Genomic DNA, 25,024 nt, shown 5'->3' on the forward strand with positions numbered 1-25,024 from the left:
TCAAGTCTCTCAAGGTTGTAGTGTTAGTTTGAGTTCCTTCCTTCAAGCATGTTACAAAAACTGATTTTTTTTTCTTTGTTATTACATGTGAATTCGTAAACTATAACTATAACCAAGCATAAATCAAGAGCATATCAAACTTCCATCCATGTTTATAACTTTCTTTAACAGTCATGCAATTAAAAACCAAATCCTCATTATTTGTGTTAGAAGGTACCCTAAGACACAAACAAACACACAAAAACAACTCTTTTTGGCTTTTTCAAAACAATTTTTTTTCAAATTTTTGTCAAATTTTCGGATTTTTATGTCAAAACATACTAACATGCTTAAAAACACACTAAAAACACTTAAAACATCAAGAAACAACATTGTAAGTGATAGGTGAATAAAATCCCACGAAAATCATGCAACAGCAACTTGTTTACCCCCCACACTTAAATCTAACATTGTCCTCAATGTTTCAAACATAAACTCACACAAAAGCAAACAAACAAACAACGAGGAAACATGATAAACATGGCAAAGTAAAAGCAACAGAGAGGAGGGTTAAAGAACGCAAACACCTGGTTTTGGAGTCGGAAATTCCTAGGTCTTCTTTATTTCCATGGGTTGCCTCCATCACTAATGAGAACTCTAGGCATGCCAAACCTAGCAAAGATATTAGTTTTCACAAAATCTGCAACAACCTTTGAATCGTTAGTCCGGGTGGCTTTGGCTTCCACCCATTTGGAAACATAATCAACAGCTAGCAAGATATAAGTGAAACCAAAAGATGGAGGGAAAGGACCCATGAAATCTATACCCCAATGTCAGAAAACACTATAATGCAAATAAAAATAAAATAAATAAATAATAAGAAACAAAATAAAGCAATTGGACTGAAAACTTCCCTAGTTTGCAGTAAAACCAAGCGATGACCCCCCAAGCTAAAATTCTGCAATCAACTTCAAGGGTGGAAATAACCAAAAGTTCCTGCAAAGAAAAGAAATAACTCAGTTTAGTAACACAAGAAAATATAAAAAAAATTGCAAACGAAAAATTGAAAATCACGATAAAAGACAATGAATAGAACTAATAAGTGATCATTGGTCGTGCTTGTTGACTTTCCATAGCTTTCCTCTTGAACAGGGTGACACTTAGCTTTTTACTTGGAAGTGATGATTTGATGATATTGTACGGCGAAGCTTTGCTCTTTGGTGATGATGCAGTTCCTTATTTGTTCTCCAAGCAGATGTGGCAGCTTCTCTAGTTCTTCAGCTCAGACTCCTTCCGCTGGGATGATTGTGCAAGCTGCATTCTTCTCTGCTTGTTTCTTCTGTACGTTGTCTCCACATGCTGTTGGTATCATTTTCGCTTGCCTTATCTGTTCTTCAGGTAGATGTGGCAGCTTCTTTGGAAGTACATCAGCAGTGGAAGACGAGTACTCGAGAGCAATTTCTCCATGTCCTGCAGGTTAGAACAAAGACAAGGAAAATGACATGGATAATGCATGATATGAGATACTCTTGCTTTCAACCTTTATGATATGAAATACTTTTGCTCTGGATGGGTTGTTTGCAGGGGTATCCCAGGGAATGAGGAATACAGTGTGACTCGAGAGGGTTCTTTGGGAATGCATTCTCGGAGATGAAGAAGTGCTGAGAGGGTTTGCCTTTGCTGTGGAAGGCGAAGGTAAATACTTATAGGACTTTTCTTCACAACCGGAACTATTCTCTCACTCATTGTCGGCAGCCGGTGGATGGATGAATAGTACAAATTACGCGCTTTCTGACAAAGCTACCCGTAATTTCCGCAAAGCTGCTAGTTGCATGTGACGAGTGACAACACGTCTGGACAAATTGATCTTTTGAAATCCGGGGTTCGGCTCGTGGTTTCTGAGCAAGCCCAGCCTTTAAGAAATGAAACGCCTCTTTTGAGAAAAGAATCTGACTTTTGAGAAAGGAGCCCCGACTCTTCGATTTGCGAGAGGACGCTTCTTCGATTTCTGAGGAGCGCCTCTTTGATTTCTTCTTTTTATAGAGGCGTTAATTTTGTTCCACAACACACTTGAGCTCCCTCCTGTAAACTTCCAAAATCTTAATCAGTCCGACTCTCTTCTTTCTTCACCACCTTCAGAAAATGTCTGGCCCTTCCGATCGTCGTTTTGACTTGAACATTGGTGAAGAGGCAGCTCCGCCTTCACCAGACAACATATGGCGCCCATCTTTCATATCCCCTACTGGTCCTCTTACCGTTGGGGATTCGGTGATGAAAAATGACATGACCGCTGCGGTGGTGGCCCGGAACCTTGTCACCCCCAGAGATAACAGACTGCTCGCTAGACGATCTGATGAATTGGCGGTTAAGGAGTCTCTGACTCTTAGCGTGCAGTGTGCGGGTTCTGTGTCCAACATGGCCCAACGCCTATATGCTCGAACCCGTCACGTTGAATCGTTGGTGGCTGAAATACAGAGTCTCAAAGAGGAGATTAAAGGACTCAAGCATGAAAATAAACAATTGCATAAGTTTGCACACAACTATGCCACAACCATGAAGAGGAAAATTGACCAGATACATGAATCTGATGGTCAGATTTTACTTGATCATCGGAGGTTTGTGGGTTTGTTCCAACAGCATCTGCCTTCGTCTTCTGGAGCAGCATCGCGTAGTGAAGCTCCAACTGATCAACCTCTGTTGCCTCCTCCTTCTGTGGCCCTGCCGACTGTTGAAGCACCGCCGACTACTGAAGCACCACCTGACTAATGAATGCTATTAGTTTACACATCATTGTAAAATATTTTTACTTTAATGTTTTTTTTTTTTTTTTTATATTTTTTTATATTTTTTATTTTTAGGTGTGTTTTGTTTTTTTTTTTTTGTTTTTTTTTAAATCAATGTAAAATATGTAAATCAATGTAAAAAAAACTTTGTTTAATTATTTTATTTTTTTTTCTTTTTTTTTTGTGTTTTTTATTTTTTTTTTATTTTTTTTTAAATGTAAATTAATGTAAAAAGACTTTGGTTAACCTTCCCCCACACTTAAACTAAATAACACAAACTCACATAAATCAACCAAATAACACAACTAACTAAACAAAACAAAATGAAAGCAGTAAAGATAAGGGTGTAAGAATGCAAATCTGATTGAGTTAGCGATTCCAAAGTCTCCCTTCGTTGAATGCTTGGGTTGCCTCCCAAGAAGCGCTTGATTTAACGTCTTTAGCCGGACGAATCTTTCCTTTAAATTCCCCTCGGCTCCAAAGCATGGAATTTATCTTTTAATGGGAGGTGATACTTGAAATGATTCGGCAATGGTTTAAATTCAAGAGTGGGTGCCTGAATCATCAAAATTAGAAACATGTTAGTATAAATTAAAATTGAAATTGGAGAAGATGGCTTACTTTCTTTTTCCGACACAAACTCAATGACAAACACCACATCTTTGAACATTTCCGGGATTTTGAACTTGGCCAGGTTTACTATGATGGTTGTGGCTTGTCCCGTGTCATCAAACTCAACTGCTTTGGGCTTGATTGTCTCATGCACAACCTCTTGGATGTATTCTTGATATGCTTCAACCACTTCATTCTCTTGAATCCCTTTTCTTGGTGTGCAAGGTTCTTTAAACGTTTCAATACCATCGGGAACTTGTTTTGGTGCACCAAGAATTTGGATATCACTTTGCACCTTTGGAAGAGCTTCCACAATGTCTTTTTCACTCTCTTTGATATTTGGAATAAAAAACCTGCAAGGACAAAGGACATTCGGTGGAATAATGTTAGAATGAAGTGAATTTAGAACTTCCTCACCTGAGTTGGATGACATAGGGATTTGAGGAGCTTGCAGCAAGAATTCTTCTAAACTGCCCAGGTCGTCCTCCTCCTCTTCTGCTTGCAGCAGCAATTCATCCATGTTCGGGCTGTGTTTGGATGGTTCTGGGACAGCTTCATCCTTCATAGCACTTCCTAAAGTGATAGCATCGTGGATTTCAAAATCTTCCTTCGAATTTTCAACAGTTGAGTTGGAGAGTTCACTTTGCTCTTGAATTTGTACCATGAATTCCATAATCTCTCCCATTTGACTATTCAATTTATCCAACTTCTTGTCTTGATTTTGTTGGTCCTGCGTCAAAGAGGTTAGTACTTGAAGAATTTGATCACTATCCATGGACATACTTGAATTTGATTGGAATTGTTGTGGGGTATGCGGTGGTGGCTGTATAGGTGTGGTGTAGAATTCCTCATATGGCTGCCAATATGCATCTTGTTGAGCCTCCTTGGCTTGATTTTGTGAGCCCTGCACCAAACAATTTAATTCATTAAGAATTTGATTATAATTTATTGACGAACCTGAGTTTGATTGAGCATATTGCATAGGTTTTGAATAGAACTCCTCCTCTTGCTGCCAATATCCCTCTTGTTGGAATTGTTGAGGTTCCCCCCACATATAATTTGAATGATCTCTCCAAGCCGAATTGTAAGCGTTGGAAAACATGTTGTTGCTTGGTTGATCATAGCCTTGATAACCCCAAGCATCTTCGTTCACAGTGAATTGAGGATGTTGATATCCTTGCCCATAGGGCACATCAAATGTAGGGACACTTGGCATTGTGGTCCGTTCGGCATTATGAGTCAATTGAGCAGTGAGCTGTGCCAATTGAGCTTGAATGGTCGCAAGTGCCATGTCTTGCTCCATTTGTACCTAAAATCAAAGAAAAAAATAACTCAAATATCAAAAGTAACACAAAACAAGGAAAACAAAACTAAGTCAGAAACTAAAACAAAAACAAACTAAACAAAAAGAAAAGAACCAAGGGATTAGCAAAGTTGCTAATCCCCGGCAACGGCGCCAAAATTTTGATGCGAAATATATAAGCACACAAATTTAACCCTCTTTTTGACAATTGTAGTATAGATGTAAGTAGGGATCGTTCTAAACCGGGGATTAGGAGGGATTGCTAAATCACTTGAAAACTAATTTAAAAACATAAAAACAAAGTTAAAAATGTAAACAAAAGATTTTAAAACAAGAAAGTAAAAGGGGGATTTGAGTTTGGTGAAGTTGAAAGTAAAAACGAATAAACTAAAAACTTAAATAGATTTTAAACAAATTTGGGTTGAATGGATAATGGAAGGCTAGCTAAGGGGTTCTTCTCCACACATGTCTTGCTTGCATACAAAATGATTTCCAATTGCATTTCAATAACTTATTAATTCTCAACGCCCCAAATTAACCGTGAATTGCACTAATTAACCCTCAGTTTTTCCACAAGTTATTGGGTTGGATGATTGCATACGACAACCCAAAACATTCCCTACAAGTTCCCTACATGAATTGCATAATAGAGATACAAGCAAGAATCATTAAGTTCTATGAAAAACATAAGCATTGACGAGGCACTCGTTACTATGATTTGCATGAAACTTATGCCAAGGATTTACTTAACACAATCGTGACTAGCGACTTTTACTACTCATGAATATAAGTTCATAACGATTAGGTGAAATTCCCTTATACTCTAGCATCATATTTATGCATGCAAACTAAGTATGCATCCCTAATCAACATACATAAACATGTTATCAATCAAATAGATAAGTAAATCGAATTCATAACTTATGAAACGCAATTAAAAGTAATCAAATCATATTGCAAGCATTAACATGGTTTCGAATCCCCCCCTAGCCAAGGGGGGTTTAGTTCCTCATTATTACAAAACAAAGATAAACAAATTTAAACATTGAAAAACAAAGGAAAGAAAGCACCTAAACGTTCCAATGATCCATGTTGGATAGCAAGTGCGTCTAAGGACTTTTCTCCTTCTCTTTGCCGCAACAACAAGGTTGGAATGATGTTGAAGGGTTGGTTATTTGGAGGAATGGATGGGAAGGGGTTTAGATATGTAGGAGAGGCAAGGAAAGGCTTGGAGAATGGTTAATTTCTGGATTATTTTAATGAGGTTGATGCCATGGTATTTATAGGAAGAGGATGGACTTGTTTAACACAAAATGTTGGTGGAATTGAGTAGGTGAGCATGGCAAAGAGTGGGAATTGTTGGTGGGTTAGGTATTGAGTCATCCACTCACATGTCATGGTTAGCTAAGCATTGCATCATCCACTCACATGTCATGGTGAGCTAAGCATTGCATCATCCACTCACATGTCATGGTGAGTTAAGCATTGCATCATTACTCAAATTTCTGGTGGAGGTGGAAGTAAAAGCCACGGCATTGATGTGTTTTGAGTGAAGTTTTGGCCAATCCTTCTAGAAATTTATCCCTTCTTGCAACTTGTATTTGTTTCACCAGATTTTTAGCATGTTCTTAGCCTCTTTTGTCTTCAAATTCGTCCATCCATCTTGCTCATATCATATGTAATCCATTCCAAGCTCAAAACTGCTCCAAAATGCACCAAAATGCACTTTCTTGCTACCTTAGCCCTTTGGACCTACAAACACACGAAAATGGCTTAAAGTACTAAAATAACTAAGAACTAATAACGTAAATGCAAGAAAACTAGTTAACTAAGTCGCATAAATATGCGTCTATCACATGGCATTTGAAAACATACTTTCATATAAATTCAATTTCTGGGAAAATCAATAGTATATAGGTATATACTGAAAACAAAACTGCCCATTCACTGATAAGTCGATGGGTCGTAACCCCCGTGACGTCCCTGGATGCGCTCGTCCTCGGGATAGGTGTCACCTATATGCGAAACAATTATAAAAACGTTAATTTAAGTACATAACCGACAATTCGAAATAACTTCTCATACGGTGCTCAAATTGGGTATATGAATATACCACATCGACCTACTCGACGTCACGGACGTCGAGAAATTTTTAGAAAATTTTTCTGAAGCTGCATGCGCCCCCACGTGCCCCCCACGCGCGTCTCCTACCTCGGCTCGTTGGATTGGTTTTTCCGGTGGCCGGAAAACCGGAGATTTTTCAATCTCGTTCTCTGTCGTTTCTTAACCATTTTCTTCGTATTTTATATCAAAATGAAGCCCTAAGCATGTAGTTTCATGTTATACTACTTTAAGGCTCTAAAAACTACAAAATCTCATCGGAGAAATTCCAAGAAAACCAGCCAAATTCGAACCTAGTGATCCCGACATCCAAAACCTTCAAACGAAGCACTCCGAGCTTCCTTGGGACCTCACTAAGCTCACTATAAGCTTAAAATTCCCTGAAAATTAACATATCACGATTGCATGAACAGTGATCTCAAAATAGGTTTTGGGTTTCACGTGATATCGAGGGTTCCAAGTTCTAAAAACTACACCAATGAACTCACAAGGTTGCAAGGATCCACAAACTTACCTTTTTGACGTCGATCCGTGAAATTTGGAGGGTTTTGGTGCCTCGTCCGTACGAGTCGAGAGGGAGAGAGGAAGAACTGAGAAGGGGAGAGAGATAGAGGGCACGGGGAAAGGGACAGGGTGTCCCGTGTGTGTGTGTGGTCCCTCAAAACCATTCCACCCTTAGTTTCCTAACCACATAAATTACAAACCAATTTTAATCCAACTTAAAATATTTTCCAAAAGCTTGAAATATATGAATTTAGTCCAAATAATATGTCACACACACACATACCTTAATACCCGTCAAGGGTAATGCCGGGACGGGCTATGACATGATTGTGTCTAAAATTAAATCTACAACATTTAAATCGGACCTCCAACACGAAGTACTTTGCACAGGAGTCTTGAACCATCAAGTATCAATTGTCATTTGGTAGTAGTAAGAAGATGATCAGGCCTAGAAAATGGGATGCGTTTGTCTTGTGCGTGTCGTTTTTGTGTAACACATGTTATCTTAACGGGTCATGTCGTGTCACAATCATTCTATTAACATGTTTTTAACAAGTTAGGTCATTTTACCTAACAGGTGAAATGATTTGACCTATTACCCATTAAGAATTTTTTCTTCTTTCTAAATTTGCACATACCACATTGCCACATAAATATTATTTCAAAAAATAAAAACATATTTATAGTTAAGTACTACATACTCAAAAATAAGAGGCTAATAAAAAAATTATCAATACACCACTACAAAATATCAAATGTGCAAAGGATATGCAAAATGAAGGAGAGTTTGATTTAGGGTTAAGAAAAACATTGGACGACCGAAATTAAATTTCAGTCGATCCAAAGATCATCAATTTTCTAAATTTAATTTTTTTAAAATATATTTAATATACATATATTTATATTTTAACTTTCAGTTCGGTTCGTGATTAAATTCTAATGTTGTTAATTATAGTACTTTTTTTCTTGTAGTGGTATAAATTAATAAACTAATATTTTTTTTATGATGTAATGGGTTATTCATATGTATACTTAGACTGACCCGTTATCTTAACATGTGCTTATTGGATTACCGATAACGGCTCGATTCCTTATCATGTCGGTCCAAAAATCTGTTAATTTCGTATTGGGATTATGAATTGTGCCTTCGATAATAGCAGAAGAGTACACAAAGAAAGGGCAAGAAATTAAACAAGTCAACGTGTGTAAAGCGAAGCCCCCAAGAAAGAAAAAGAGTGCACAAATTAACTTTGGGGCATGCAAGGATTCTCAAGCTGCAGATTCTTGAGAGTCTTTCCCACCTTTAGTGTGTGTAGCTTCTAACCTGTCGATTTTATTGCCGCTGGCCCTCACCGAGGTGAGGGTCGGTGGATGCTTTGGCCGCTTTCTTTCTCCTTCATCCTTCTGTTCTTTTTGCTTCCTCTCTCCCCATCTATCCTTCCCATTTTATCCAGTCTGTTATACCTTATGGGTGTCCATCTTCTTCGACCTTTTCCAATCCAGTTTGCTATCAGCTTTCAATTCGTTTTGATGTGCTCTTCCGAGAAGGTGTGTCAAGTTTTGGTTATGCCAGCTCAGATGTTTACAACACCACCTCATTCTCTCTATTTTCCTTTGTTAGCAGTGTTGTCCATGGTTTTCCCATGGGCTTCTTTCATTTTCTGGCTGAGACTGGTGCGGCAATCGTGGTTGAGAGATAGGGTATCCCTTCATTTCATCTATATGGTGCTGCTTGGAGGGAGTGGTGGCGTCAATTTGGGTAATTGGTTTTGGTTGATCAGGAAGCACTGTTGCGGTAGTGGAAGCAAACTGGAATGTTCCAGAGCTTTGTATCAAAATTTGGGCTTTGGGTTGGGCTTTTGTAAGATAGTTTGGGTGGCCCCTTTTTGTATTATTAATATTTGTTTGTGGGACTTTGTCTTGCAATTAACTTTTATAATAAAACTTCTTCCTTTCTATGAAAAGGATTTGGACTTTTAGTCCACTGCAAACCGATACATACAAAGGGCAGGCCAAATAAGAAATGTGCATAATGCAGCTAAGTGTTTTAACTGGCGTAGTCAAAGGCAGCAACTCTTGTTGAATTTTTAGGTCGTCGGGCTGAGAGTTCCATTTCAACCCATCAATACTGTCTTCAATTTAGTAATTACTGTTGAGAATAAATCTCACATTGATGAGACAAGGGACTTTGCATAGGTTTATAAGTAAGTAGGGTTACTCCCATATTGGCAATTGGTTTTATGGTGAAACTTTAATTTTCTTCAATTACCACTTGTCCAATCTATTAGGTGTCAAGATTTATCATAAAAATTCCGATATTAGTTAGAGTGATGTATTCATGTTTAAACCCTAAACCAATCAGTAAACCCCCCAAACTTTATTCATTCATTTCATTTATTTTGTTTATTTATTAAATTTTAAATATTTACTATTGGATTGGTGAACTAGAGTGATTGCACACTGGCCCATTGCCCTTTGGAGGTGGGAAGGGTAGAAAGTGGCTCTTGGAAGATTATTATTAGGCTTATTATATTAACACCCCACACATTGTTGTATACACATCATATTCTTAATAAACCTCACATTTGTTTTTTCAATTAAAATTTATATTAATACACCATACATACTTTTCCATAAACACCCTCACACTCCACACTCTCATCATTCATGTCATACAAGTATTTTCTTACTGCTACAGAGGATTGAAATAGAGGAAAGTAGAAGCTGCTTGGGGAACCTTACAAAAGTGAAAGGGTAGAAGTTTCAACACGATAGAGAGGGTTAAGAGCGAGCATAGATGGTGAGAGCAATCTGTTTAAAGTTTTGACGTGTCACGGCATACATGGGATGCACCATGTTGATGCACAAAACCAGAGGGGTCTTGGAACAACGTAAATCCGATCGTGAATCTGCAAGAAAGTAAATAACACAAGATGTATCGTGGTTCACCCCAATGTTTGGGCTACGTCCACACTGATATTGTATTTCTCTGAGAGGATTATGAGGGAGAGAGCCTCTATAATGTGAGAGTGAGGCTTTGAGAGGGTGAAGGTGAAGGAAATTTTGTAAAAACATGTTGATTTGAGCAACATCTATAGCATGCAATTAACAAATTTAAAGGCGGAATCATGCTTGTATGCACTTAAAAACAAAACATTACCCATGAAATTCAAACCCTAGTAGATTGGTGAACCTTGACTCAACTTAAAACAACATTTGTTAGTTGAGAAATTATACCTTTGTAGATTCCTCTTTGCATAAGCAAAGGCTAATCACCCAAAGAGAGGGCCTTCATTCCTTGCATCTTAGATCTATGGATTTGGATGGATGAAATGGTTCTCCAAGTTCCCAAAATTGAGAACCTCTAAGTCTCTTCACCAAGGTTAGATTGGAGAAGAAATGAGTGACCTTGGAGTAGTAGGATTGCTAGCTAAACCCTCCAAGGAGGCTGGCCACTTTAGAGAGAAATGAGAGCTTATGTTCTCATCCTTTCCCTAAAAGAAAACCCTAAATGAATTTTGGCTATAAAGTCATATTTATACCTTAATTCATTGGAGTGGCAAACTTGTAAATAAGTCTAAAACTCACTCCATCTCTAAATGGCCGGCCTTAGGGTATTATTGGGCTAATTGGGCCTTTGTGAATCATTATTCATTAAGTTGTCATACAACTTAAGTCAATGGGCTTGACGTTCGAAGCCCATTGGGCCTTAAGGTCCAAAACTATCCCGAAGTCTTTAACGAACTTATTCGTTTGATTAATTAACATATTAATTAATCCTTGCCATAAATAATTAAACCATTTAATTATTCGTACTCATCTCCATTGTTTCTTCAATCTCCACCTTACACGGTGTACGATCCATTAGGTTCCTTTTAGCGAGGCAGTGGGCGATTAAAACCATTTCAAATCGATTGTGAATTGAAACTTACTTTCAATTCTCCCTTTAGTGATTATACACGTTTAGGGCTTCCACAAACCATGAGTGACACCTAGCAGCATATCATGGTTACCCAATCTAATCAGAAGAGGTGGAGAACCTATTCAGTTTAGGATTACAAATGCAATACGGTCTTTCTCTAATACAATACTCTTGACCACATTGTTTGGTTTGATAGTTTATTCATGTCTACTATCCAATGTGATTCGTGTGCTTATATGACTACCTTGAATGTGATTTGGAACGACTTCCTAAATCTCATTCATACTCTGGCCAAAGATTCTTAATCATATCATAGAGTATTCTCCCCCAAATGGTTTGAAGGTTAGAGATCCCTTGTTGCGCATTCACTTGCCTCCATCGCTAAATAGCTTAACCCCGACGATGCCGTGGACACCCGCGGATGGGGTGACTTTGACATAATCAAAGATCAAGGACCTAACCACAAGACAACTATGATGCCTCAGGTCAAATGACTACTTTGCATTATCCCAACCATGAGTTCTCATGTGACATGAGTATGAGAACTCTTCGTTGATTGTGTTCAGTGAACTCATTCTCTATTGAGCACCTACGTACTTGTCTTGATGTTACACACACCAATGACTCGAGACTAGTCACTCTCCCTGAGAGAAGACACAGCACATACTGATCTTAACGGACTGTCAATGCCCAATTGGCAATCTTATGATCAGGAACGTTTAGGATGTGTCTACGAAAGAATGGTCTCATGAATCTAACTTCTTTAGATCGCATTCTCCTAATCACATATTCCTTGGACTTATCGTTTAAGCATATAACATTTATATGAGACGACTCAAACAATAATCTTTGCCCTTGATATTAAACTAGATTAGTTTAACATGTGAAATGTCCGTAAAGTATCATCATATGATTGGTTTTAGGGCACATTTCCAATAGAAGGGGTTTTTCCCGTAGCCTAAGAATTGGCCTCCCTTAATGAGGAGAGTGAGGGGTCCTTTTATAGAATAAGGGCTCCTCACTTATTACATATTTGCCCCTTCATTTATTACATAATTACATTTGAGTCCTTCGAGTATTCATACGAGATCTAAATACAGAGGCCCTAAGTATGGTACAAACAGTAGTCCCCCAAGTCTTCAGTCAAGAGAGTCTTTTGGCTGGAGACTTGAAATTCAGTCCATGTGTGGGCCGAAGTAACTAGATGTCGTCTTGAACTGATACTTGATATGAGGCGGTGCTTAAAGTGAAATAATGCTCAACCAGAAGTAGCACATGTTGCGAGGCTGCTCGGTTTGCGGCTTATGTTGCCTTGGCTGGCTCGGCTTGTGGCTTTGAAGGTGAGGGAGTCCCTTTTATAAAATAAGGGCTCGCTCCTTAGTACATAAGTGATGGACTAAGAGTGATGCTCGCGGTGAGGCGGTTGCTCAGCTGGCGGCGATGCTCTCTAATGAAGGTGAGGGAGTCCCTTTTATAGAATAAGGGCTCGCTCCTCAATACATAAGTGATGGGTTATGAGTGATGCTCGCGGCGAGGTAATTACTCAACTAGCGGCGATGCTCCCTAATAAAGGTAAGGGAATCCCTTTTATAAAATAAGGGCTCGCTCCTCAGCACATGAATAATGGGTTAGGAGTGATGCTCGCGGCATGGCGGTTGCTCAGCTAGCGGCGATGCTCTCTAATGAAGGTGAGGGAGTCCCTTTTATAAAATAAGGGCTCGCTCCTCAGTATATGAATAGTGTGTGCTCTCTAATGAAAGTGAGAGAGTCCCTTTTATAGAATAAGGGCTTGCTCCTCAATACATAAATAATAGGCTAAGTCCCCCAAGTATTTTTCATGATGCCCAGTGGAGGCCCAATATATGGTACATAATGTAATCCCCCAAGTCTTCAGTCAATAGAGTCTGTTGGTTGGAGACTTCAAATTGAATCCATGTATGGGCCGAAGTGGCGGTTGTTCGGAGGCAGTATTTGTATACCCTGCCCTGAAGCTTTGTAAGTAAAGCTTTGTAAGTGAAGCTTTGAAGCTAGAGCTCTGTAAATGAAGCTTTCGAAGCTGGAGCTTTTGTAAATGAAGCTTTTGAAGCTAGATTGACATGAGTGATGCTCATAAATGTTTATGTTGATTGACATAAGTGATGCTCATGGATGTTGACATGAGTGATGCTCATGAATGTTGACATGAGTGATGCTCATGAATGTTGACGTGAATGATGGTCATGAATGTTTATGTATGATTGACATGAGTGATGCTCATGAATGTTTATGTATGATTGACATGAGTATTGCTCATGTATAATTTTGGAGTACTGGACATACTTTTGATCACCTGGTTGGTGATGATAGTGGCAGGCTACCGAATAATTTTGGAGTACTGGGCGTACTTTTGATCACTTGGTTGGCGATAATAGCGGCAGGGTGCCGAATAAATTTGAAGTATTGGGCGTACTTTTGATCACCTAGTTGGTGATAATAGCGGCAGGGTGCTAAATAAATTTGAAGTACTGGGCGTGGCACTTTTGGGCATATGGGCCTTCGCCCTCCACATAACCTTCCAGCCCAGTATTTTGGGCTTGCCCTTTTTTTTATTTTTTTTTATTATTACCCTTTGATTAGGATTCTTTCTTCCTTTCCAAAAGAATAAAGATTCAAACATTTTGCCTCTATACAATTTTAACAAGAAGGCATTGGATCTAGATCTAACGATCCAAAGCATCCATCTATGACCAACTCATAATTTATGTTCTAGAGGTATCACAACTTAGTTGGGATTAGTCACTACCTTGCAACCTTTTGGGTTTTAAGCATCGTTATATTCTAAATAGTTAACACTACCATATCATCTCTACTATAGAGATAATCAATTAGATTACAATAATCTAATCATTTATTAATAAAGAACAATGTTTTGTCAAACAAAACATTCATCCATTTCTCATACGGAATTAAGTTCCTTTATTCAAATTGGAATGTAAAGACAATCTTTGTTTTTCCATTTTCTTTGGTAGTTCATATGAGGAAGTAAGTACTACCTGCTTTCACAGAGATCTACATTTGATTCACGTTCCGAATGTGAAGTACTTTCTCTTTTCTCATTAATCTTCTACTTCTTATTAGCCACACTTTTACAATGATTCTAAAACATAGTTACTAATACGGAATCAAGTATTCAAGTAGAAGAACCAACTGTTTTGAACTATTCAAGAACAATTTACAACACTTTCGAAAGGTGTGTTCTTGACACTTGCAAGACATTTCTTGCAAATACCCGCCATCCTTTCATAAAGAAAGTTTGTTCCCTTAGAGTTATTTTGCCTTCTTCATTTGACTTCTCCTTTGACTACAATAGTCATGGTCCCTAAACTCCCACTATCTCTCTTGAAACTCATTTCAATTGTGTTATACACATCAAACAATTTGGAGAGCGTGTGGTTATTGTTCACTATATAGTTTACAATAAACTTAGTGAACCATTTGGATAGGGACACGAAAGTGAAGTCCTTCCCTAGTTTCCGTCTCTAGAAGTGGTTTAACACTTCAACACTCAATGATTCAAAATCATCATAAGTCCATGTTGATGGACTATTTTTGTCAACCAACCATTATGTTCTAAACACAATTGCAAACTTTCAAGAGTTGTTCAAGGAAACTCTCATTTCCTCATGCAACAATTTGTAAGTGAAGAATCATGGCACATAAAGTGTCCATGCCCTTGTGCTTACTTCTCAAGTTCCTTGTTCATGTAACAAAGAAACGAGCACAAATGTTTGCGTTAACTAAGGGTTGTTCAAAGCAACTCTTACTTCTTCATACAACAATTGTAATTGAAGAATTATGACATTAAAAGTGTTGTCCTCTTTATGATAGACTTATCTAACATGTTCTTCCAATGATACATTATCAATAGGAAGATTGCGAGGATAAGACTACTTAGGTACATATACAAGCCATTAAAGACAATCTATGGGATTGTAGTACCAAGTCCAGAAACTAAAGCTTTCGGCTTTTTCTTTGTCAAGTTTTGGATAGCGTTTGCAAATATATTGGTAAATAAATACATAACAAATATAAATTGATTGATTTTAAGCCATTTGAACTGGGTCTTTAAATCAAATAGCACCACCCACTATTTTTGGCAAATTCCATATCCTTCATCGGAATTCAAGAGTTTTGGAGGAAACTCTTAGTAGGGTATGGGAGACTTATCATTACCAAACCCACCTCACAATGATACGATGTTGGCTAACATCAATAATAATGAGAGAGTACGCTTACTCATTTGCATCTCTTACAAGTACCCATCTTATTTGGCCTCTAGAGAATGAAGACTCACAATGATATGATGTTGGCTCCATTGCACTTAGTTAAGTCATTCCCACCATGCAAGTTCGAGTAGGGGTTCAAGAACAACCTCACAATGATATGATGTTGATCATTCTCGTTGCCTACCTTCACAACATCATGTATGCATATAGAACTCCTCCTGAGTGTAAGCACGCACTTTGTACTCCTCCATGATATGGTGAAGTCGGTGTACGAGTCACAAACGATCGGAGCCTACCACGGTGGAAGGCCACGAAAGAGTGTTCAAAGCACTCTCACACTTATCAACTTAATAATGGGTTGGTTGAGGGTTTAGGTCTCATCACATATAAGCATGCATTTTAATCTTATTAAAACAATTTGGTCCTATTACAATTATTGGTCCATGTGATTGATTTAGTTGTATATAATACTCCCACTATGCTTGTAAAACGGTTTTTAAAGCAAGAGTATATGGTACTACTAACATAAGGTTTGCATTCATTGATGGATTATATAGTTGCCTTAGGGCCTTAGGATGACTATGAACCTTTGATTCGATCGAACACGAGCCTAGTGTTGAATCTCGGTCTAGGGATGGTGATTGATTTTAGTTACGCATTTAATCACATTAAGGCATGTTTTCTTATTGGGTGTTGGACCCTCTACTTCATTTTCATGCACATCAAATAAAGCAAGAAAGAAGTACTTCAAAGTAAGAAGAGCTTATGCTCTTTTACAACATTTGATCAAAACAAATTACTTTAAAGTAAAGAAGAGCTTATGCTCTTTTACAATATTTGATCATATCAAATTACAACCAAAATCTAATCTACACATTCCCATGGTTCCAACAAATTTGAGAGGCCTTTCACATAGCTCAATTATCGTAGGCTTAGGTTCATAATCACCATTTCTTTAATTAATTAATGCTTTAACTAATTAAACTTGAATGCAATATTTTCATTTGGTTTTTGTATCCATAGAATTGATTTAAATGGAGCTAAATGAAATGAAAATCCAATTCTCATTTAAAGATACAAAACTATTTTGTTCTCAACTAATTTGGGCTGAAAAACAATAACCTTAACTATTGGGCTATATTGCAAAACACAAATTTTTGAGGTCACTTTGTAAAATCACAAAAGTCCACTACTTCATGTAATTACAACTGGAACCCAAAAAATTCATCAAAATACAAAAACTTCATTAAAGGAGCAAAACATTTTTGTCCTTTAGTGATTTTGGGCCTTTACGTAAATACGTAAACTTTTGGGTCAAAGTACAAATACACAAAAGTATCAAAACTTTATGTAATTGCATAAAAGCCCCAAAAGTACCCTACTTTATGGGGTGGCCGGTTGGTGAGAGTGAAAAAGGAGGGGGAAAAGGTTTTGATCGTGTTAAGTGGACTCATTCTCTATTGAGCACCTACATGCTTGTCTTGGTGTCTGTCACACCAATGACTTTCGACCAGTCACTCTCCTTAACATGTACTGATCTTAACGGACTGTGAAAAAGGGGGAAGTAGGTTTTGGTGAAAATTCAAAAATTTAAAGAGTGTTGAAAAAAGGTAAAATTGATGGGTTGGAAAAGTTGATTGGTATGGGTGTTGATTAAAAAGGGACAAATCATGTCATACCATTTATTACAATAAAGTCACACCAACCACCATAAACAAAACTTTATGCAAAACATCAAACACTTTGAATCAAAACACCAAACCTTTTTGTTCTTGGTAAGAACTTCAAGAACTTTGAAGAACACACATGAAAACTCATAAGAGCTCCATGAATGTTTTCAGTCAATAAAAATCAAATTTTGACTACACAAAAGAGGGTTAACATCCTAGGGCACTTAGGGGTTCCAAAAGTCACTTTAAAACTCTTTTAACAAGACAAACATGAACCCAAAAATCCACCCTTTGGATTTGGCCGAATTTCCCCAAAAACATGGCACCAAATTTTAGCTCCAAAATTCGTGCTCATATGAACTACATCTACAACATTTGAAATGGCAAATTTTCTAACAAAATTAACATTCAAAGAAGCAAGAATAAAGCTTGTAACAATTACAACATTCAAATCATAAACTATGAAAATACAAAACCCAAAAAGATTCACCAACTACTAGACCTAGGCTCTTGATACCACTTGAAGGAAATTTTGTGAAAAACATGTTCATTTGAGCAACATCTATGGCATGCAATTAATAATTAAAGGCGGAATCATGTTTGTATGCACTCAAAACAAAACATTACCCATGAAATTCAAATCCTAGTAGTTATGTGAACCAAGACTCAACTCAAGAACAAAGTGAGTTGAGAAATTTTATACATTTGTTGATTCCTCTTTGCATAAGCAAAGGCTAATCACCCAAGGAGAGGCCTTCATTCCTTGCTTCTTAGCTCCATGGATTTCTTGGATGAAGATGGTTGAAAGGATTCTCCAAGTTCCCAAAGTTGAGAACCTCTAAGTCTCCACACCAAGGAAGGACTTGAAGAAGAGATGAGTGAAGTAAGATTGCTAGCTAAAATCCTCTAGGGTGGCCGGCCTCTTAGAGAGAAAAAGGAGCTTGTGTTCTCATCTTTTCTCCAAAATAAACCCTAATGAAGAAAAGGCTATAAAGTCACATTTATACCTACCTTCATTGGAGTGGCAAACTTGTAATAAGTCCAAAACCCACTCCTTTATCAATATGGCCGGCCATAGGGTTTTATTGGGCTGTTTGGGCCTTTGTGAATTATTAGTCATTAAGTTGTCATACAACTTAAGTCAATGGGCTTGACGTTCGAAGACCATTGGGCCTGGAGGCCCAAAACTAACCCGAGGTCTTTAACGAACTTTATTCGTTTGATTAATTAACATATTAATTAATCCTTGCCATAAATAATTAAACCATTTAATTATCCTTACTCATCTCTGTTGTTTCTTCAATCTCTACCTTACACGGTGTACGATCCTGATGCGTAAAATAAGTTAACACACAAATTAACCCTCTTTTTGACAATTGTAGTATAGATGTAAGTAAGGTATCGTTCTAGGCCGGGGATTAGGAGGGATTGCTAATCTATTCTAAATTAATTTAAAAATATTAAACAAGACTCAAGGACACAAAACTAGGCTAAAAACTCTAATAACTCGAAACACACTTAGAATGACTCAAAATAATGAAAACAATCAAATTAGACACTAGGAACTGAAATGGACGGAAATTGAATTAAAAGACTAACAACAATGAAAACTAACTAAATAATATAATTTAATAATGGGGGGGGGGGTTTGGTTTTGACGAGAAGTAAATTAAACTTAAATAAATTACAGAATTGACAAAAGCATGAAATTAAGGTGAAAGGATAGGTGATGGACTAGCTAGAGGGTTCTTCTCCACACATGACACATATGCAACCTAAATTGATTTTCAGTTGTTCTTTCAATAAATTGTAAATCTCAATACTTCAGATTAACCGTGAACAGCACTTTTTTAATCTTCAAGTTTTCCTTAAGTTATTGAATTGGACGGAAAAACGCATACAACGATTCAAAACATTCTTCAAAAGTCCCCTACGTGAAAAGCACAATAGAGATACAATCAAAGATCATTAAACTTTGTGAAAACTGTAAGCATTGACGAGGCATTCGTAACTATGATTTGCATGAAACTTATGCCAAGAGTTTACTTAACGTGATTGTGACTAGCAACCTTCACTACTTGTGAATATAAGTTTATAACGATTAGGTGAAACTCCCTTATATTCTAGCGTCAAATTCATGCATGAAAATTAAGCGTGCACTCTTAACCAACATACACAAATTAGTTTTTATATGAACGGATAAGTAAATTGAATTCACAACTTATGAATCACAACTGGATGTAATCAAATCATATTGCAAGTATGAACATAGTTTCGAATCACCCCCTAACTAAGAGGGTTTTAGTTCCTCATACTCACAAAGCAAAGATACATAAAATTAGACATTAAAATCAAAGGAAAGAAAACACCTAAAATGCTCCAACTTGGTAGCAAGTGCATCCAAGATTCCTCCTTTCCCTTGCTTGCGGCAGATTGGGTTATAGACAGATTTTGGGTAGTTTTATGATGTAGAATGGATGGGGAATGGTATGGAAGGGTTTAGGGTGAGTGTGGAGGAGTGTTTGATGGTTGGAGGGTGGTGGAGAACTAGGTAAAGAGGGTGGAAGAAGGTGGAGTGGCTGTTATGTTTTCTAGGCACTAGAATGGTGTTTTTGGGGTGTTTTGCTTCCTAAGGTGTGTATGGACGAATTTTTGTGATAAAATGATGAATATGGGGGATTGTCCTTTGGCCAAGGGGTGTAAACATGTATTTATAGGCCCCCAAAAACCTTAGAAAATCAGGTTAGGTTAAGGATGAAATGTATGGCAATTTGTGTGTGTGGTGTGCAATGGTCCAAGGGTGAAAATGAAGTAATGATGCAAAGTGTGAAGGGTAAAATGGAGTGGTGTTGTAGCTAGGGAGCATGAATGATTGTGTACATTGCATAGAGATGGAAAGGGAGGTGAAATGTGTCAACAAATGGGTCAAAGGTGCAACAACATGTGTTGCACATGGCATTGGATTCCAAATGTGAATGATGGAGCATCAATTTGTGCATGTAATGGATGTAAATGTTGTCTAAAATCTAATGAGTGAAGGGAACAAGAGGTATCAAGCAATTGAGTGTAATAATTAAATGAATTGAAGCATGAAATTAGAAATTATGTAGGGGACAAGAGTGATCAAGCATGGCATGGAATCCAAAGGGAATTCTATGTGGTTTGCATGGCAAGGAATGCAAGTTGGGGTGACAGATTTTTGGGCTGTTTTCTTCATCTTTTGGACCATAATTCTTCATATTCTTGGCCTCTTTAGTTCTCAAATTCGTCCATCCACTTGGCCCATGCATTTGCTATCCATTCCAAGCCCGAAACATGCTCCAAAGGCCTCCAAAATGCATCTTCTTGCATACTTTGTCCATAAAATCTGAAAACACACGAAAATGACTTTAAACATTAAAATAACTAAGGAAACACGACATAAATGCACAAGAATAAGCGAACTAAGTCGCATAAATGTGCTCCTATCAAATTCCCCCACACTTAGCTTTTGCTAGTCCTCGAGCAAAACAAAGAGATAAAACGAAACAAAGTAAATAAAACACAACCTAAACCTTCCAACATTTGCCTCAGGGATTTCCAATGCACATGACATGTTAAAAATCATTATCCCCACAGATTTGAGTCATCTTCACACTTAAGCACGTACTTAATCATAGTCACTACTTACTTGTTCACAATTAATCGATTAAAATAATGTTTTTGATGTAGTAACATGCCTTAGAGAAATCACTCAATTCCTTACAAGATATGCACTCAATTTTCACTCAGATTTTCTAACTACACACCCTATACTAGTTATATGTGAGAAGATTGATGTAGATATGAAAACGAACGCTCACATATATGTATCACAAAGAAAGCAATTTCTGGAGTTAATAAGCATGTTTAGATATGATCTCATGAATGGAATGCTACTACTTAGATGCGAGAACCAGTGACACCATATGCTCATATCAATTTCAAACTCCACATATTGAAACGCATGACACTCAAGATGAAGTTAAGGGTTGTAACGGGGCTTGGGGTGATGGCTAACAAATGAAGGATAAGGATAACAATCGTTCTTAAAGCAATAGCAAGTAAAGTAATGAAATTGAAACTTAGAATTCACTTAGATTGCAGAAATCAGCTTTTTGACACGAAGGGAAAATTCAAGCAATATTTAGGGCCGAATTCTATGTTTTGGACCCTTTCTTCAACAAGCAGCACTTTAAAACTCTTTTTCGCATATTTTTTTTTTCTCTTCTTTTCTTTTCAACAAGCATAATAACTCACACTTCCCCCACACTTGTTTTCTGCCATACATTAATCAAAAGAAATTCAATTTGAATCATGTTTTACTATGCTTCAAGAACAAGGGTATGGATGGTCCTAAACTAGGCTAGGTAAGGATAATGTGGTTTAACAAAGAATGTAGGCTATCAAGGCTCAATGGGGTTAACTTAAACATATAACGATATGGGATACATGGCAGTTTGGCTTTGGTGGTGGTAACTACACAACTTCATCTTGAATATGTTTTATGCAAATCAATAGCATGCTTTGAATGAAATAGGCATGAGTTCTAGCATTTGGAACTAAATGATGAAACGCCTTCTAAGTAATAACCAAGCAAAGAATAATGAGATCATGCAACGACTTTAGAAAACAAGAATGCACAGATTTTAACTCTCCAAATAAACGTTTAAGCTCAAGTCTCACAAGGTTGTAGCGTTAGTTTGAGTTCTTTCCTTCAAGCATGTTACAAAAACTAATTTTTTTTTCTTTTATGATTACATGTGATTTCATAAGTTATAACCACAACCACGCATAAATAAAGAGTAAATCAAACTTTCATCCATGTTTATAACTCTCTTTAACAGTCATGCAATTACAAACCGAATCCTCATCATTGTGTTGGAAGGTACCCTAAGATACAAATAAGCGCACAAAAACAACTCTTTTTTTGGATTTTCAAAAACAATTTTTCAAATTTTTATGAATTTTCGGATTTTTATGTCAAAACACACTGAAACACTCCAAAAGAGCTTAAAAAAATACTTAAAACAACAAGGAACAACACTAGAAGTAATGGGTGATAAATTTCTACGAATTTCATGCAAAACAATGGTTACCCCCCCCCCACACTTAAATCAAACATTGTCCTCAATGTTTCAAGCATATACTCACACCAAAAACAAGCAAATAATAAACGACAAATAAACATGACAAATATGGCAAAGTAAAAACCAGACAGAGTAGAGTTTAAGAACACAAATCTGGTTTTGGAGATAGTTGATCTTGTTGACTTTCCACAGCTTTGATCTTGAACTGGATTGGAATTGTACGACGAAGCTTTTCTCTTTGGCGATGTTGCAATTCCTTATTTGTTCTCCAAGCAGATGTGGCAGCTTCTCTAGTTCTTCATCTCAGACTCCTTCCACTGGGATGATTGTGCTAGCTGCATTCTTCTCTGCTTGTTTCTTCTGCACGACGGGCAGGCACGAGGTAAAGGTGTTGGTCTGTTTCTTTCTTCAATCTTTCCAAGTGCCCACCTCTTGCTCTCTTTCTCCTTGTCCTTAGTTGAGGATGAATCAGCACGTTGTCTCCACATGCTTCGAGGTATCATCTTCACTTCCCTTATAAGTGAGAAACAAAGCGAAGGCATAAGATGATGAGTACTTGAGAGCAAGAGCTGGCTGGAGAAAGGACAGGGAGAAAGCATGATATGAGATACTCTTGCTTTCAACCTTCATGATATGAAATACTTTTGCTTTGGATGGGTTGTTTGCAGAGGTATCCCAGGGGATGAAAAATACAGAGTGACTTGAAAGGTTTCTTTGGGAATACATTCTCGGAGATGAAGAAGTGTTGAGAGGGTGTGCCTTTGCTGTGGGAAGGCGAAGGTAGATACTTATAGGACTTTTCTTCACAACCGGAACTATTCCCTCACTCATTGTCGGCAGCCGGTGGATGGATGAATAGTACAAATTACGCGTTTTCTGACAAAGTTGCCCGTAATTTCCGCAAAGCTGCCAGTTGCATGTGACGAGTGACGACACGTCTGGACAAATTGATCTTTTGAAATCCGGGGTTCGGCTCGTGGTTTCTGAGTAAGCCCAACTTTTGAGAAATGAAACGCCTCTTTTGAGAAAAGAATCCGGCTTTTGAGAAAAGAGCCCCGACTCTTCGATTTGCGAGAGGACGCCTCATTTTCTGAGGAGCGCCTCTTTGATTTCTTCTTTTTATAGAGGCGTTAATTTTGTTCCACAACACACTTGAGCTCCCTCCTGTAAACACTCCGTTCTTGCACTTCTGAAATCTTAATCTGTTCGATCTCTTCTTTCTCAACACCTTCAGAAAATGTCTGGCCCTTCCGATCGTCGTTTTGACTTGAACATTAGTGAAGAGGCAGCTCCGCCTTCACCAGACAACATATGGCGCCCATCCTTCATATCCCCTACCGGTCCCCTTACCGTGGGGGATTCGGTGATGAAAAATGACATGACCGCTGCGGTGGTGGCCCGGAACCTTGTCACCCCCAGAGATAACAGACTGCTCGCTAGACGGTCTGATGAATTGGCGGTTAAGGAGTCTCTGACTCTTAGCGTGCAGTGTGCGGGTTCTGTGTCCAACATGGCCCAACGCCTATTTGCTCGAACCCGTCACGTTGAATCGTTGGTGGCTGAAATACAGAGTCTCAAAGAGGAGATTAGAGGACTCAAGCATGAAAATAAACAATTGCACAAGCTTGCACACAATTATGCCACAAACATGAAGAGGAAAATTGACCAGCTGCAGGAAAATGATGGTCAGATTTTACTTGATCACCGGAGGTTTGTGGGTTTGTTCCAACCGCATCTGCCTTCGTCTTCTGGGGCGGCACCGCGTAGTGAAGCTCCAACTGATCAACCTCCGATACCTCCTCCTTCCGTGGCCCCGCCGACTGCTGAAGCTCCGCCGACTACTGAAGCACCACCTGACCAATGAATGCTATTAGTTTACACATCATTGTAAAATATTTTTATTTATATATATATATATATATATATTTTTTTTTTTAAGTGTTTTTTTTTTTTTTAAATATGTAAATTAATGTAAAAAAACTTTGTTTAACCTTCCCCCACACTTAAACTAAATAACACAAACACACAGAAATCAACCAAATAACACAACTAACTAAACAAAACAAAATGAAAGCAGTAGAGATAAGGGTGTAAGTTGAATGCTTGGGTTGCCTCCCAAGAAGCGCTTGCTTTAACGTCCGCAATCGAACGAATCTTTCCTTTAAACTCCCCTCGGCTCCAAAGCATGGAATTTATCTTTTAATGGGAGGTGATACTTGAAATGATTCGGCAATGGTTTAAATTCAAGAGTGGGTGCCTGAATCATCAAAATCAGAAACATGTTAGTATAAATTAAAATTAAAATTGGAGAAGATGGCTTACTTTCTTTTTCCGACACAAACTCAATGACAAACACCACATCTTTGAACATTTCCGGGACTTTGAACTTGGCCAGGTTTACTATGATGGTTGTGGCTTGTCCCGTGTTATCAAACTTAACTGCTTTCGGCTTGATTGTCTCATGCACAGCCTCTTGGATGTATTCTTGATATGCTTCAACCACTTCATTTTCTTGAATCCCTTTTCTTGGTGTGCAAGGTTCTTTGAACGTTTCAATACCATCGGGAACTTGTTTTGGTGCACCAAGAATTGGGATATCACTTTGCACCTTTGGAAGAGCTTCCACAATGTCTTTTTCACTCTCTTTGATATTTGGAATCAAAAACCTGCAAGGACAAAGGACATTCGGTGGAATAATGTTAGAATGAAGTGAATTTACAACTTCCTCACCTGAGTTGGATGACATAGGGATTTGAG

Source organism: Malus domestica, chromosome 06 (assembly GCF_042453785.1).
Source record: "Malus domestica chromosome 06, GDT2T_hap1".
NCBI classification, from domain to species: Eukaryota; Viridiplantae; Streptophyta; class Magnoliopsida; order Rosales; family Rosaceae; genus Malus; species Malus domestica.